The sequence below is a fragment of the Hyperolius riggenbachi genome, chromosome 2 (genome assembly GCF_040937935.1).
Source record: "Hyperolius riggenbachi isolate aHypRig1 chromosome 2, aHypRig1.pri, whole genome shotgun sequence".
Lineage (NCBI taxonomy): Eukaryota > Metazoa > Chordata > Amphibia > Anura > Hyperoliidae > Hyperolius > Hyperolius riggenbachi.
The window spans coordinates 369,002,671-369,018,342 of record NC_090647.1 but is presented as its reverse complement, the minus strand read 5'-3'; positions in this window follow the sequence as shown (position 1 = coordinate 369,018,342).

Below are 15,672 nucleotides of genomic sequence, written 5' to 3'. Positions count from 1 at the left end.
AATCAGGACAGTTGGGGGCATATTTTGTCAGGGAGATGCTTAAAGATCCTGTCCAACTGAGATTGGACAAGGGGAGATATATTAATTTTTCTGGAGAAGGATCTTTTGCATGGCAGCTTCGAGATGTTTGGGTGAACAAAGGGAAACGGTGCAACATTCCTTTAGGCACCGCCACTTCCTTAGTTCCCACCTCAACCCGTGTCTCACACCAGGACCTGAGAGGTCAACCTTTTTTGGTGCTAGACGGGGAGGTGAAGCAAGTAGAGTTGTCCTCATGCGGGCAATTCTTGCAGAAGTACCTGCGTTGGCCGGGGCAAGTCAAATTTAGTGAAGAAGCCTGCAGGCTCAAGAACGCAGAATGCGAGGATACCATTCAAAAGATCCACCCTGAAGCCCAACCGATAGTTCCGGTGGCTGAAGGAAAGGTTTGGTTTTTTAACATAAGGTCTAATGATACATTCAAGGTATATTCTCATAATTGTTCCGATAAGGGAGATTTTCCAAGGGGAACATATTGTGGGAGCGGAGATCCCATATGGATCCAGTCATCCAGGTTGGATGACGTTGTTTCTCAAATTGTTAAGAGAACTCTAAAGTGCAAAGTTTCACGGGTAGTTCCCGTCCTGAAAGAGAACACGACATGGGACAAAGGGGAACAGGGTTTGATCCAAGACGACCACATTTTGTTACAAAGGTTAAACAAACAGTACACTAAGTTAGAGGTAAGATTTCACCATGATACAGGTGATCTTAACGAGGTAGAACACAAAAATGAGCAGGTGAGTGCCAGTCTGACCTGGTGGACAAAGGTTCCGGTGATGTTTCAGGGACACTCGGACTGGGCCTCTGCAGTTCCAAAGTTCTTTCTACACCCACTGGTCGTCTGGATGGGGATGACAACGTTAGGCATCATTATCCAGGTGAGGTTGCGTGTTAAAATTACATAAAACAAATTAACCTGGTCCAGAGATTGGTGCCTCATAAACAATCTCCTGAACCGATATTTTCAAATTAAGGGATATACAGGGTTACGGGTGTAGGTTTAGTAGTACCGGTGATGGAGTTGATTGTATACAGGCGCTCTTTTAGAAGGCACCTGGCACTGCTCCATTGAGTAACAAACAAACGAGTTTCACTTTTCTGTGGTCATGCAAGTTTGTGAGTGATACGTAAGTGACGCAAATGCTGAGCATGTGGTATAGAGGGATTTAGAAGTAGGGCCTCCCCAGAGAGTCTGGTTACAGGAAGACCAAGAGGTCTTGCTCTCTCTTTTCCAGGGGTAACCGCCTAGAGCAGAGAAGTTGTGTGAGCACGAACATCGAAAAGTGAAACATAAAGGAAAGAAACCAGGTACGGTTAGGTTCAGAAGTGGGGATCTGCGGATCAAGCCTTTTTAGGGGGAATTGTTATAATTTAAGTAGGCCTCAGTTATTTGGACTGAGTTAGTCAAAAAGGCTTGGAGTGCAGATCGGCCCTTTAAGGGGATTTTCTCTGAGAGAGAGAAAATCTGCAGTTCTGTCAGCAGAACTAGAACATACCAAGAAGCTGTTCTAGTACAAGGCCGCAGGTCTCCCTGACCTGGGCATGTACCGCCACTAGAACAATAAACATAAGCCATGTTATGTAAATAACCACATTCCTGCATATAGGTCAGGAGTCTCATTGATTATTAATCAAGTAGGTGTGTATGATGACACCAAGAGTGGGTCCACCAATAGTCTGATTTAGGGGGTGGCGAAGATGATGTCATATTTAACTCTTTCCTAGTCAGTATTAAAGGCTGAGGGAGCTATGGGAGCTCATTCTGCTCTTTACTTTCGCAATAGCTCGCAAGGCTGACTGGGACCTCTAAGTATGTGCTTCCTTTCTGTAATCTGATATAATGTATGCTGTACATAGGTAGTCTAGATGTAACATAGAGTAGATACAAGAAGACCTGGGTACTTTCAGCAGGAAGGTACTCACGCAGCTGTAACGCAACATGGAAGTCTGCTTTGCCAGGAGATGATAAACTGTATCTATCTGTATTTCTGTTACTTGAATAAATAATGTAAACATTGAAGAAGCCTGAGAAAGTCTATCTCCTGCTTGCTGTGTGGAGAGTCAAGTGATCTCCCAGTCTGTGAGACGTAACTGTAAGAAGTTACTGGTGTCGAAGCAAGGTGATATAAGAACAGTTTATAACAGTAGTGTTGAAACCCCTAGCTAAACAGGCAGACAGGGGCCAGGGGCCGAAGTTCTCAAGATATTCCACAGCAACACAAGTGGAGTTGACGCAGACTGGAAAGCTTATCAAGAGGATAAGTGGTGTGTGGGAGGCCGCTGGAGAGGCCAACACACGGACTGCAATCCGAGTGATGATCAGCGGCGAGTCATGGACCTGTTTTATTTGGGTTGTGATGTACACGCATTCTAGCCGAACAAAGGATTCCGTGGTGAGGTATCCCAGGCAGAGGTTTTGAGCAAGTTACCTTCGGGACCGGAGAATCCGCTGAGAGGACGCTCAGTAAACGCTCACCGAGGTCCATCGACTCGTGGGAAAAAACTTGCCGTCAGCTGATCGGATTGGAAGTCGGTACAAGTCTGTAGAGCCAGGCAAGTATAGCGTTTCGTTTATTTGGTTTTGTAGCAGTGTTTGGGGTCTGTTATATATTGACAGTGTTTTTTTTCTACAGCTGTGTGTTATCTTTCTGTGTTATGCTGGTAGCAGCGTATATAGTTTCGGTTTCTCTCTGTGCAGTTCTGGGCGGGGAGGGAGGCCAGCGATGTTTATTTTTCTCCCGTGCTCTGTAGAGCAGATGGTGGATAGTGAAGAGAGCAGTTAGGGGGAGAAATAGGGAGGAAACGTTGGTGTACGAAGAGCCCAGAATAGTGGGAATACTGGTTCCAGTCAATGCTATTAGTTAGTTAGTGCTATGTAATGTTTCTGTAATCTCAGCATGATTCAGTGTCATGGGTTTTATTGTTTTTTTCTTGCGGATCGCAGAGCGTAGGTTTAGTGGGGAGGGGGGCCAATACAGTGCATCCTCCCACCCTCCCTCTCTACAGATTGGGAGAAGCACGGTTAAGGTTTGTGTCCGCGGATATCTGCTAACAGCTGGAAGAGTTGTTCAGTTTCTGTCACTCCGCATTCCAGGCAAAGGTTTATGATATGAGTAAAGTGTCGGTGTAGTTGTGGAGAATTCCTTCTGTTCAGGATGTTTTTTTCAGCCGTCATAAGATCAGGGTTCAGAGGGTGCATGTTTTTTTTTTCCTCCATCTACATGTCCAAGATGATTTGCGTTTTTTTTTTTTCTGTGAAGGAGATAGGAAATTTCACATGCTGCTGTGTCTGTTTTGCAGGTATCCGAGAAATATATATGCTGAAATGTTTAGTGTGCATACTATGCCTTGTATGTTCTATGTATGTTCTAACTGTTTTTTTCTGAAGGTGCATAGGATTAAGAGGTTGCTACGGGAGATTGATAGCAGCCCTCTTGGCTGGCATGCCATGACTCAACATGGCGTCGGGTTTCTGAGAAAGCCACTCCCATCTGCATGATGTATCAGGAGGGGAGGGGGCGGGAAGCGCCCACTGATAGGCACGCCCCGATGGCAGGGGGGATTATGTGCTGGGGGGGATCCCACGTCCCATGTCACAGCTGTGCACAAGGCGCCGTGCACGGAAGCAGCTGGTGGGAGGGGGGTCCAGAGTAGGGACAGTAGAGAGATTCCACTGAGTTTCTTGGCTTCCAGATGATTTCCTCAGAAGAAGTCTGGACACAGGGAGTGTCCGCATACGTGAGCCAAGCAAGTTGCAGGCTCACGGATAGGAAGTGTGTCCCAGCTAGGTGCAGGGACACACGTAGCAGTGCAGGTCAGGAAAGTGTCTGTACTGAGTTGCTTACGGGATTATTCCTGTAAGTGGGGCACCTTAATGGGTGGTGCAGCATGAGTTCCCAATAGAGTATAGGGGGGACAGTGCATCAGGGGGGTGCCGGAGGTTGGAAAAAAGGGAGTTGACCAATCCGGGTTTCCGTCGCTGCTGCTTCAGAGCGGTAACGTTTTTTTCCGGTTTTTGTCATGGACAGGGCCAGAGCTGGACTAAGAGGTTTATGCTGGGCTGGGGCTGTTTTTTTGTGCCTTTTTTTTTTTCATCCACTGATTGGTCAAATATGTTTTTTTCCAGCTCCTATCAATTGTAGCACAAAGAACAAGAACTGACAGCAGTTCATGGGGCAATTATACAAATGAAAGAATTGCCATGTACAGAGTGACAGTGTATCAGTACGGTGTTTGCCATGTGACTACCTACCAAGTGGGCAGTCAGGGATCTGCATACAGGCATGTGACGCTGGTATGCTTAGCCCGGCACCCGGTGTAGTTTAAGTGTTAAATGCTCCTTCCTACTGGGAGGCAGCCATTTTTTTGCAGTTTAGATAGTGGCACGGCAAACATTGATCAGAGGGTACAACACACAGAACTTCTAGCAGAGCTGGTATCGCGATGAAGTTCTAGATAAGTTAATGCGAAAATGAGTAAGAGCATTGCAGGCTCACCTGCAAAGCAGCAACAGGTATGGCATCCGTAATCTGTGCATGTGACGGCCGCGCATGGACAGATAAGGGGGGATGTGGAGTGAGCTGCAATGAGGTGAGAGCTTCCAGAGGTGAAGTCCGCGGGAGCATATTTTAAACAGGTAAGTACTGAGGATAGTACTGAGGTAGGGGGGTGAAGTTTAACTCCAATCTACTAAAAAGAGTAAACAGAGTTCATGAGAACCATAAAGCAACGAGATCAATTACGATATATAGTGATCAATTTAAAGTGTACAGAGTACAAGCCGCAGGGCGAATCCCAAATCACTAATAAGAATTGATTTGTTTGTATTTTGATTTCAGGAGTTGGGCAATATGGAATCGAGACAGCTGCAGTGCTGGCAGCAAAGATGGAGATGTCAGTCGGATAAGCGAAAGGTTCCAGATGCCAATCTAAGTTTGGAGAAACACGAGATTCCTGAAATTGGAAAGAGACTAAAACACGAGATTCCTGAAATTGGAAAGAGACTAAAACACGAGATTCCTGAGATCGGAAAACGTCTAAAAAAACTGACTGAGCAAAGCATAGTGCAAATTGCTAATGTTTTTCTTTCCCAAGGTGGTGCTTTTATAATGAAGAGTACCGTGCTGATGGTGATCCTAGGTTGCCATTTCGTCCTAGGAGAACGAAGAGAGGACATTCTCATGTATAATAAGGGGTTAATGAGAATGCAAGGCCCAAGCATGTTAATGTTGGGTGACAAAGGTACTAATCCTTTCACACCTCCCTCCGCTTGGCACAGATGGACCATGCAGGGACGGAGGAAAAGAGCACTTGTGCCAGGAGAAAACAAATTTCAGGGCACAATGTGGGTGAAAGGTCTGAAGGGTCAGGTGTGCGGGCAGTGGGAATTGAATGGCAGTACAAATCTGCTATTGAATACCACACTCCCAGAATCGACGCACCGATCCAAAGGTTTGTTAAAAGGTACATTGCAGTACAATGAGTACGTGCAAAAGGTGGAGTGTGTGATTCAGGGGTACCTTGTCTTGGTTATGCAGAGTGAGATGGTTCCAGATTGGAGAGGAACGAGTAGGAGGCGTCAATTCTCCTGCCGGAGAGACGCGGGGGACAACATCACACTCTGGAGCTACCAACAGAGAGTGCCTCTGAAACAACTATACACACGTAAAGGCTGGAAAGCCGAGGGTGGGTGGTTCTCAAAACAAGAAGTAAAAATCGAGATCAAGCCACATTTCCAGGTGACAAAGAGGGTGGGGAGAGCAGTCCCGGGGGAGGGAAAGCCAACACAGGGAACCCCATCCACACTAAACGGGTCACAACAGGGGGCGATATTACACAGTCCATATGCAGCCGCTTATCCTCATGCTAGGTGGGTAAGTGAAGAGGTACTCTTAATTGAAAGATTGCAGAGAGTACAGTCTTCCCGACCTCAGGTACATATTGTGCCTCAGGACGTAAGGGGGGAAGAGGTCCAATCAGGACAGTTGGGGGCATATTTTGTCAGGGAGATGCTTAAAGATCCTGTCCAACTGAGATTGGACAAGGGGAGATATATTAATTTTTCTGGAGAAGGATCTTTTGCATGGCAGCTTCGAGATGTTTGGGTGAACAAAGGGAAACGGTGCAACATTCCTTTAGGCACCGCCACTTCCTTAGTTCCCACCTCAACCCGTGTCTCACACCAGGACCTGAGAGGTCAACCTTTTTTGGTGCTAGACGGGGAGGTGAAGCAAGTAGAGTTGTCCTCATGCGGGCAATTCTTGCAGAAGCACCTGCGTTGGCCGGGGCAAGTCAAATTTAGTGAAGAAGCCTGCAGGCTCAAGAACGCAGAATGCGAGGATACCATTCAAAAGATCCACCCTGAAGCCCAACCGATAGTTCCGGTGGCTGAAGGAAAGGTTTGGTTTTTTAACATAAGGTCTAATGATACATTCAAGGTATATTCTCATAATTGTTCCGATAAGGGAGATTTTCCAAGGGGAACATATTGTGGGAGCGGAGATCCCATATGGATCCAGTCATCCAGGTTGGATGACGTTGTTTCTCAAATTGTTAAGAGAACTCTAAAGTGCAAAGTTTCACGGGTAGTTCCCGTCCTGAAAGAGAACACGACATGGGACAAAGGGGAACAGGGTTTGATCCAAGACGACCACATTTTGTTACAAAGGTTAAACAAACAGTACACTAAGTTAGAGGTAAGATTTCACCATGATACAGGTGATCTTAACGAGGTAGAACACAAAAATGAGCAGGTGAGTGCCAGTCTGACCTGGTGGACAAAGGTTCCGGTGATGTTTCAGGGACACTCGGACTGGGCCTCTGCAGTTCCAAAGTTCTTTCTACACCCACTGGTCGTCTGGATGGGGATGACAACGTTAGGCATCATTATCCAGGTGAGGTTGCATGTTAAAATTACATAAAACAAATTAACCTGGTCCAGAGATTGGTGCCTCATAAACAATCTCCTGAACCGATATTTTCAAATTAAGGGATATACAGGGTTACGGGTGTAGGTTTAGTAGTACCGGTGATGGAGTTGATTGTATACAGGCGCTCTTTTAGAAGGCACCTGGCACTGCTCCATTGAGTAACAAACAAACGAGTTTCACTTTTCTGTGGTCATGCAAGTTTGTGAGTGATACGTAAGTGACGCAAATGCTGAGCATGTGGTATAGAGGGATTTAGAAGTAGGGCCTCCCCAGAGAGTCTGGTTACAGGAAGACCAAGAGGTCTTGCTCTCTCTTTTCCAGGGGTAACCGCCTAGAGCAGAGAAGTTGTGTGAGCACGAACATCGAAAAGTGAAATATAAAGGAAAGAAACCAGGTACGGTTAGGTTCAGAAGTGGGGATCTGCGGATCAAGCCTTTTTAGGGGGAATTGTTATAATTTAAGTAGGCCTCAGTTATTTGGACTGAGTTAGTCAAAAAGGCTTGGAGTGCAGATCGGCCCTTTAAGGGGATTTTCTCTGAGAGAGAGAAAATCTGCAGTTCTGTCAGCAGAACTAGAACATACCAAAAAGCTGTTCTAGTACAAGGCCGCAGGTCTCCCTGACCTGGGCATGTACCGCCACTAGAACAATAAACATAAGCCATGTTATGTAAATAACCACATTCCTGCATATAGGTCAGGAGTCTCATTGATTATTAATCAAGTAGGTGTGTATGATGACACCAAGAGTGGGTCCACCAATAGTCTGATTTAGGGGGTGGCGAAGATGATGTCATATTTAACTCTTTCCTAGTCAGTATTAAAGGCTGAGGGAGCTATGGGAGCTCATTCTGCTCTTTACTTTCGCAATAGCTCGCAAGGCTGACTGGGACCTCTAAGTATGTGCTTCCTTTCTGTAATCTGATATAATGTATGCTGTACATAGGTAGTCTAGATGTAACATAGAGTAGATACAAGAAGACCTGGGTACTTTCAGCAGGAAGGTACTCACGCAGCTGTAACGCAACATGGAAGTCTGCTTTGCCAGGAGATGATAAACTGTATCTATCTGTATTTCTGTTACTTGAATAAATAATGTAAACATTGAAGAAGCCTGAGAAAATCTATCTCCTGCTTGCTGTGTGGAGAGTCAAGTGATCTCCCAGTCTGTGAGACGTAACTGTAAGAAGTTACTGGTGTCGAAGCAAGGTGATATAAGAACAGTTTATAACAGTAGTGTTGAAACCCCTAGCTAAACAGGCAGACAGGGGCCAGGGGCCGAAGTTCTCAAGATATTCCACAGCAACACAAGTGGAGTTGACGCAGACTGGAAAGCTTATCAAGAGGATAAGTGGTGTGTGGGAGGCCGCTGGAGAGGCCAACACACGGACTGCAATCCGAGTGATGATCAGCGGCGAGTCATGGACCTGTTTTATTTGGGTTGTGATGTACACGCAATCTAGCCGAACAAAGGATTCCGTGGTGAGGTATCCCAGGCAGAGGTTTTGAGCAAGTTACCTTCGGGACCGGAGAATCCGCTGAGAGGACGCTCAGTAAACGCTCACCGAGGTCCATCGACTCGTGGGAAAAAACTTGCCGTCAGCTGATCGGATTGGAAGTCGGTACAAGTCTGTAGAGCCAGGCAAGTATAGCGTTTCGTTTATTTGGTTTTGTAGCAGTGTTTGGGGTCTGTTATATATTGACAGTGTTTTTTTTTCTACAGCTGTGTGTTATCTTTCTGTGTTATGCTGGTAGCAGCGTATATAGTTTCGGTTTCTCTCTGTGCAGTTCTGGCCGGGGAGGGAGGCCAGCGATGTTTATTTTTCTCCCGTGCTCTGTACAGCAGATGGTGGATAGTGAAGAGAGCAGTTAGGGGGAGAAATAGGGAGGAAACGTTGGTGTACGAAGAGCCCAGAATAGTGGGAATACTGGTTCCAGTCAATGCTATTAGTTAGTTAGTGCTATGTAATGTTTCTGTAATCTCAGCATGATTCAGTGTCATGGGTTTTATTGTTTTTTTCTTGCGGATCGCAGAGCGTAGGTTTAGTGGGGAGGGGGGCCAATACAGTGCATCCTCCCACCCTCCCTCTCTACAGATTGGGGGAAGCACGGTTAAGGTTTGTGTCCGCGGATATCTGCTAACAGCTGGAAGAGTTGTTCAGTTTCTGTCACTCCGCATTCCAGGCAAAGGTTTATGATATGAGTAAAGTGTCGGTGTAGTTGTGGAGAATTCCTTCTGTTCAGGATGTTTTTTTCAGCCGTCATAAGATCAGGGTTCAGAGGGTGCATGTTTTTTTTTTTCCTCCATCTACATGTCCAAGATGATTTGCGTTTTTTTTTTTTCTGGGAAGGAGATAGGAAATTTCACATGCTGCTGTGTCTGTTTTGCAGGTATCCGAGAAATATATATGCTGAAATGTTTAGTGTGCATACTATGCCTTGTATGTTCTATGTATGTTCTAACTGTTTTTTTCTGAAGGTGCATAGGATTAAGAGGTTGCTACGGGAGATTGATAGCAGCCCTCTTGGCTGGCATGCCATGACTCAACATGGCGTCGGGTTTCTGAGAAAGCCACTCCCATCTGCATGATGTATCAGGAGGGGAGGGGGCGGGAAGCGCCCACTGATAGGCACGCCCCGATGGCAGGGGGGAGGATGTGCTGGGGGGGATCCCACGTCCCATGTCACAGCTGTGCACAAGGCGCCGTGCACGGAAGCAGCTGGTGGGAGGGGGGTCCAGAGTGGGGACAGTAGAGAGATTCCACTGAGTTTCTTGGCTTCCAGATGATTTCCTCAGAAGAAGTCTGGACACAGGGAGTGTCCGCATACGTGAGCCAAGCAAGTTGCAGGCTCACGGATAGGAAGTGTGTCCCAGCTAGGTGCAGGGACACACGTAGCAGTGCAGGTCAGGAAAGTGTCTGTACTGAGTTGCTTACGGGATTATTCCTGTAAGTGGGGCACCTTAATGGGTGGTGCAGCATGAGTTCCCAATAGAGTATAGGGGGGACAGTGCATCAGGGGGGTGCCGGAGGTTGGAAAAAAGGGAGTTGACCAATCCGGGTTTCCGTCGCTGCTGCTTTAGAGCGGTAACGTTTTTTTCCGGTTTTTGTCATGGACAGGGCCAGAGCTGGACTAAGAGGTTTATGCTGGGCTGGGGCTGTTTTTTTGTGCCTTTTTTTTTTCATCCACTGATTGGTCAAATATGTTTTTTTCCAGCTCCTATCAATTGTAGCACAAAGAACAAGAACTGACAGCAGTTCATGGGGCAATTATACAAATGAAAGAATTGCCATGTACAGAGTGACAGTGTATCAGTACGGTGTTTGCCATGTGACTACCTACCAAGTGGGCAGTCAGGGATCTGCATACAGGCATGTGACGCTGGTATGCTTAGCCCGGCACCCGGTGTAGTTTAAGTGTTAAATGCTCCTTCCTACTGGGAGGCAGCCATTTTTTTGCAGTTTAGATAGTGGCACGGCAAACATTGATCAGAGGGTACAACACACAGAACTTCTAGCAGAGCTGGTATCGCGATGAAGTTCTAGATAAGTTAATGCGAAAATGAGTAAGAGCATTGCAGGCTCACCTGCAAAGCAGCAACAGGTATGGCATCCGTAATCTGTGCATGTGACGGCCGCGCATGGACAGATAAGGGGGGATGTGGAGTGAGCTGCAATGAGGTGAGAGCTTCCAGAGGTGAAGTCCGCGGGAGCATATTTTTTTTTTTTTTTTTTTTTTTTTTTTTTTTTTCTTACGAACTCAGCTCGGCCTTGCCCGGCCTAATCACGAGCTTCATTAGGACACTCCCAGTGTCTAGCTCTTTAGTTTGCATCACAGTTCGCGCATCACTTATATTTTCTTCCATCTTTCTTTTCTTTATTTACTAATTCCATAAACAGAAAATCAAACAAAAATATAATATTGAGCAAAAAAAACAAAACAAAACCCATTCTTATGGCCACTACCTCCCCTCCCCCTTCCAACAAAGTCATTCATTCTCCTATCATCCCTTCCCTCCACCCATCCTCACATGCACTCACCCCTTTCTTACTATCCATCATACATTCCATGTATCAGCCGGCTCTTCACTTCTTATTCCTTCTGATCTTTCCCCCTTCAATAATGTAGTAATAGGTCCGACCAAAGGGTTTTTAATTTTTTTATTCTGCCCTCTCTTAATGGGTCCGTCTCTTCCCCATCAACTTCCTCCCAAAAATGGCACATCTCTGTAAACCAGGTTGGTAAATCGATTGGGTCTTTTTCCTTCCACCCTTTAGCTATTATATAGCGTGCCACCTGGCTGCCAATTTCTCTAAGTTCTTTTATTTGTTTATTTTGTTCTTTTTCTATGACCCCGAGCATAGCTTCAATGGGTAAGATACATACTTTCTTTTGCAGCAGTCTAGTCCAAAACCCAGCCAACTCCTGCCAGAAGCCGCCTATCCCCCTACAACCCCACCACATATGGGTCTCGTCACCTCCCCGCTGATCACATCTCCAGCATCTATCCTCCCCATCCCTGGTAAATTTAGCCAACTTTGCCGGGGTAAGATACCATCTACTCATTGTTTTATATTGGGTAAGTTGTAATTTACGATTCGGATATTTCCATACTAATCTAAAAATCCTATACCAATCGTCTTTTCCCCAGATCACCCCCAGATCCCTTTCCCATTTTTTTTTTCCATGGGTACGATTTCTCTATTATATCACCCCGGATAAACTTATACATTAGTGATAGCAACTTTGCAGGTTTTTCTTTAAAATAAACCCATTTCTCTAACATATTTAGTTTAGATCTAATACCTTTATTTCTTTTCTCTAATGATCTGAGAAAACTATTAATTTGCATCTTACCCCAGGGTTCAATATCATTCCTTCCCTCAAGCAATCCACAGATGCCAAGCATAGAATCCCCTTTAAGGTCTATTATCCGTATTTCCTTATCTACTTTGTTAACATTAAACCAGTTTTTTTGTCTACCTGGAGGAAATTCTAGATTATCCCTAAGCGTGATCAGCGGTGAGGTGCCGGCCCTCCCCCTCCACCTCACTACAAAACCAAGTAATACTTTAAGTGTAGGCCTGATAAGGGGGTGTATAGCCTCACGACCAATGGCCCTAATGTTCTCTGGGATCCAAGTAAATACTAGATTGAGATCGATCTCTTTCTCTTCTGCCATAACCCAGAGCTTATCTTCTTGACCCGCTCTCCATTCCACCACTCTTGTTAGATGAATGCCCTTATAGTAAGTTTCAATATCTGGTGCTCCCACACCTCCTTGTTCTTTATCATTCATTAATTGCGAGTATTTAATCCTGTGTTTATTATTTGCCCATATAAATTTTTGAAAAATCTTATTCCATTCACAGAACCATTGGCTGGGGAGGGCTATTGGTAGACACTGTAGCAAATATAATATTTTTGGTAGAATCAACATTTTAATGATCTCCAACCTTCCAAGCACGTTAAAGCAAGGACGATCAGCTCCCCTCAGAAAATTTTTACATTCTTTAATTAAATTGGGGTAGTTGTTCAAGAAAAGGGATTTTATATTGCTACTCAGCATAATACCTAAGTATTTCACTGAGTTTTCACACCATGTAAGCGAATTTGCTTTCTGGATCGCTATTCGAGTCTCCTTTAAGCATCCAATATTCAAAATTTTTGTTTTTCCCTTGTTTATTTTAAAATTTGAATACTTACTAAATTCTTCCAAATTTTCTAATGCTTTCTGCAGAGAACTCCTTGGGTTTGTTAAAGTCAGCAATAAGTCGTCCGCATATGCTAATATTTTTAATTCTCCCCCCTTCATCGGCAACCCTTCTATCTGAGGGTCCCTTTGGATCTGACTAATGAGGGATTCGATACAAAGATTAAAAAGGAGCGGGGATAAAGGGCACCCCTGCCTCACCCCATTCTGCAGTCCAAAACTTTTAGCCACGCAGCCGTTCAGCTTCACATTCGATGACTGATTGTTGTATAATTTTTTTATTCTATTGATGAATTTACCAGTTAGTCCATATTTTTCTAAAGTTCTAAACAAGAATTCTCTCGAAATTCTATCAAAGGCTTTTTCCGCATCCACTGTAACTACTATCCCTTCTTTATTTTTCTCTTTACAATCATGAATGAAGCCGACGGCTGCATAGATGTTTTCCTGAATCAGTTTTTTTTTCCTGAATCCACTCTGTTGTTTACTTATAATATGGTCTACTGCCTTCTCCAATCTTGAGGCTAGGATGCTAGAGTAAATTTTAACGTCAGTATTAATTAATGATATTGGCCTATATTGATTACAATATTCCAAATTTTTACCCTCTTTCGGTATAACCGAAATATAGGCGCTATTGGTTTCATTAGAAAAAGTTATAGGCTTTTCATCCTGGTTTATAAGACTGCAGAATAAGGGGGCCACCTCTTCTGCGGCACATTGATAGAATTCCACTGGGAATCCATCGGGACCCGGGCTCTTACCTTTTTTTTGTTTTTGTACTATCTCCTTGAATTCCAGTTCAGATATTGGGGCATCCAGCATTGCCCGTTCCTCCTCCCCTATCCTTGGCATTTCCACTTTCTTCAGGTATTCCCCTGGGTCCTGTGTTAAGTTCTCATTTAGATTGTATAAATTTTTATAATAATTGGAAAATACTGTTCCTATTTCTTCCGCCTTAATTTTTATTTCTCCATTTACATCTCTAATTTTATTAATGTAGCTATTTCCTTTAAATTCACCTTTAAGAAACTGTGCCAGATATCTACCAGATCTATTAATATTTTTTTTATATATTATTTTTTTATTCTTCATTTCTGCTTCACATTTTTTATCCAAAAATAAATTTAAATCCGATTTGGTCCTACCTAGATTCAATATATTATTAGTCGAGGGGTTCTGTTTAACCAAATTATCTGCGTCTTCCAATTTATTAAGCAGACTGTTTAGTTTCTGCCTCCTTTCTTTGTTTTTAACACTTTTCATTGCAATCAGCTCTCCCCTTATCACACATTTCATAGTATCCCATAATGTAATTGGCGAAATCTCGGGGGATTTGTTTGTTATAATAAATTCATTTATACTTGCGGCTAACTTTTTTTTATTATTTTCATCTTCTAAAAGACTAGAGTCTAGTCTCCAAGTATTCATCTGTTGCGAAGGTGTCCCTATTCTTAATGTTAGCCAAATTGGCGCATGGTCTGAGTAAGTTATCTTCCCAATCTCAATATCTATAACCTCTGTTATTTTTTTTTGAGGAATAAAAAAGTAATCAATTCTTGAGGCTGTCTTATGTCTATTGGAGTAGAATGTGTATTCTCTATCATTTATGTTATATATTCTCCATACATCTGACAATTCTAATGTCTTCAATCTATCTTTCAAAAAAGTTAGTTCAGTATCTGATATCTGACTAATACCCCTTGATGTGTCTTGGAGAGGGCTGATTGCAACGTTAAAATCTCCCCCAATTATAATAGTGCCGATTGCTACCTGTTTTACTTTATCTAGAAAATTGGTGATATATTTAATTTGATTTCTGTTGGGTGCATATATATTTGCCATTGTAAGGTTTACACCATTAACTCTTCCCAGCACAATTAGCTCTCGTGCCTCTTTGTCTTTTATAACTTTATCAATTGTCACTGATAATTTTGAGCTAAAAACAATTGCAACTCCACCTGCCTTTTTTTTTTGATTTGCATTGATTACCCACCTACTGTACCTTTTATCAAAAGCTTTTGGCATTTTCCCATATTTGAAGTGTGTCTCCTGCACAAACCCTATGTCTACCTTTTTTCTCACAAATTCCTCAATAATTCTACCTCTTTTACATCCAGAATTTGCTCCTTTTACATTAATTGATTCAAATTTAATAGTATTCATTTTATTTAAAAAAGAAAGCATGCATATAAAATCACAAGAAGTAGAATATGAGGAAACGTGGGAGAACAGACCTCCAAAGTGGAGGCGGAAAATAAACCGGCTGAATTACATTCTTCCACATTCATTCTCATCCATACCCCCATACACCCCTTTAAATCCCTATCTGAAGAGGGACACCTCTTAGTGCCACCTTTGTGAGGTTGAGTTAACCTCTTTCTCCAGATGCCTTCTTTCATATTCCTAAAAAGGATTATTAATTGAAGGCCCTATATCCGGTAAAATTGCACCACCTGTTCGTTCTAATCAAAGTTGCACCTCTGTATGCATTATACTGACTCCCATTCAGGGATCTCCCTTTTTGTGAGGCCTAAAGACTCTGTGAATGCTGCCAGAGGGTCACCATCTCTCAGTATTGTAGATTTGTTATCAAAGAGCACTATCAATGAGAGTGGATATCCCCAGCGGTATGTACCTCCTTTTTGTTTAATTTCTTCCAGGAGCGGTCTAAGCAATCTACGTCTTTCCATTGTCCTTTTAGAGAGATCTTGAAATATTTCTATATTAGAGTCTTTATATTTTATAGTACCCATGTTTCTTGCTTTTTTCATGATTTTTTCTTTCACTTGAAACAGAGCTGGTATCGCGATGAAGTTCTAGATAAGTTAATGCGAAAATGAGTAAGAGCATTGCAGGCTCACCTGCAAAGCAGCAACAGGTATGGCATCCGTAATCTGTGCATGTGACGGCCGCGCATGGACAGATAAGGGGGGATGTGGAGTGAGCTGCAATGAGGTGAGAGCTTCCAGAGGTGAAGTCCGCGGGAGC